The following is a 1,926-nucleotide window of genomic DNA, read 5'->3' as shown; positions in this document are numbered from 1 at the left end:
GGTTTCATGGAGCAGTCACACACTTCCTGGTCACAAAACGTTCTGTAAATGTGCATATTATGGTAAAAATTATTCATCATTAAATGTGACTTTAACATTACTTTTATAAAGTTTGAACTCCGTGCTGTCCAATCCAGCTCACTGTTTTTACAGAAGCCCTGTGAAAGCATCACAGCTTTGCCGATCTCAGAGTGTTAAAAATAATTCCTGTATCCGCATCGTGATCCGGAACATCACCAAAATTTAAAGGTGTGTTCCTTGGCCCAGTACACACATGTGGTAAAAATGTCATGACAATCCGTCCATAAGTTTTTGAGTAATGTTGTCCACAGACAGAACGACAGACATACACGACCGAAAACATTACCTCGCCCTTGGCGGAGGTAACTATATATGGGACTGTTGTGGATTTGGCATATAACACATGTACATATGTATACTTTACTAACTTGTTTTAAAGAGATTTCAGCTTAGTCAAATTGATGTAAAAAAGGTAAAACTTGCTTTAAAACAACTTATTCTTGTTCAAACCCATGTAAACTTATTTGAAACAGATTTAAACTTGTTTTTAGCTGGTTTAAAGTCAACTGAAACCCATTTAAAAAATGTAAATTAAGCTGAACACTCATTAATCTCAGTTTAAATTATTTAAACCAGCTTTAAACAAATTTAACCTTGTTAAAACCCATGTAAACTTGTTTAAAATGGATTTCAACTTACTATACAAAAAATCATAAACCTTGAAACCAGAGTAAAACTTGTTTTAAACAGATTTAARCTCTTTTGAACTGACTTAAGGTACTTAAATCCTATGTAAAATAGTTTAAATGCGTTAAAATATGCTCAAATCAGTGTAAATGACGTTATGAAAGTCGCTCTAAGGCACTTTCAACTAGTTTTAAACTAATTGAACCATTCAACAGGYCTTCATTGAAACTGATTTAAACCTGTTCAAACCTATAAAAAACTCTTTATATTAGTTTTATTTTATTTAAAATAGCTTTAAACGAGTTCAAACCGATGAAAAAATAATTTTAAACCTGGATGTAAACTCTGTTTAGGACCTAAATTAACCCCGRGTCGCGGCTCTAGTTTCACCGGGAAAGGACGCGCAGCTGCGGCTGAGATTTCAGCTCCGTTCAGCTTTATCAACTCCTCCAAACTTGTTTCGTGGACCGAACTTCTCCGTGAGGCTCGGCGGCAGAAACCCCCACTGAGTTCGGTGGTGGATCCCTCCCTGGCTCTGAGAACTGGCCCCGGGTCGCGGGTCCCGGAGTGTTAGCCATGGTCCTGATCAGCCCCGGACAGCGCCTTCTTCTCCACCTCACCGCCTCCATTTTACCCAAACTGCCTGTAACTTTCCAGTCGCTTCGCCCGGAAAAAAGCACCGCACAGACCCGGTCTGCGACCCGCAGCCACCCCGCACCGACCCGCACACTCCCAGGACCCTCACCTCCGAACCTTTAGACGCTTACCCGAAGTTTTTACGCCTCTTGGAGCCTTTTTCTTCGACAGAAAGCAAAAGGAGAAAAGTACACAGAAGTTTCCGCACATTCCTCCACAGTGACGCGTGTGTGACGTCAGCACGTCGCGCTGCGCTTTTGTAGTTTTTCCATAAAAAACTACAAAAATCATCAAATACGGAGTAAAACGAACAAAATGGAGGACAGAAAGTTTTTGATTTTTCGTAGTAACCTTCACTACCATCAGAACTTTCAGATGTCCAAAGACACACACGAGCTTTCACTTTTAGATCTGAAAACACAACAGGATTGTCCTGATCCAGAACCCGTCCAGAACCCCTGGTCCAGTCCTCATCTCCTTCTCTCCTTCTGTCATCCACATTTTTTGTAATATTTAAAATAATTTTGATCAACACTTCTTAAGCGTTTCTGAAAAAAAATTATAGACTTTTTCAGTTTTTTC

The 1,926-nt window shown here is 39.8% G+C and overlaps 1 protein-coding gene across 1 annotated transcript in view; it reads right to left on the bottom strand.

Annotated features, from left to right (window-relative positions):
- Positions 1 to 1,583, bottom strand: part of rest (RE1-silencing transcription factor) — a 9,822-nt gene extending 8,239 nt beyond the window's left edge. Inside the window, exon 1 of the mRNA XM_014030693.1 lies at positions 1,476 to 1,583. The gene's annotated coding sequence lies outside the window, so the exon portion shown is untranslated. The remainder of the gene's footprint in view (positions 1 to 1,475) is intronic.
- Between the last annotated feature and the right edge of the window lie 343 nt (positions 1,584 to 1,926).

Source organism: Austrofundulus limnaeus, unplaced genomic scaffold (genome assembly GCF_001266775.1).
Source record: "Austrofundulus limnaeus strain Quisiro unplaced genomic scaffold, Austrofundulus_limnaeus-1.0 Scaffold1104, whole genome shotgun sequence".
NCBI classification, from domain to species: Eukaryota; Metazoa; Chordata; class Actinopteri; order Cyprinodontiformes; family Rivulidae; genus Austrofundulus; species Austrofundulus limnaeus.
The sequence above is the reverse complement of the archived record's forward strand: the minus strand, read 5'-3'. Positions and strand labels throughout refer to the sequence as shown.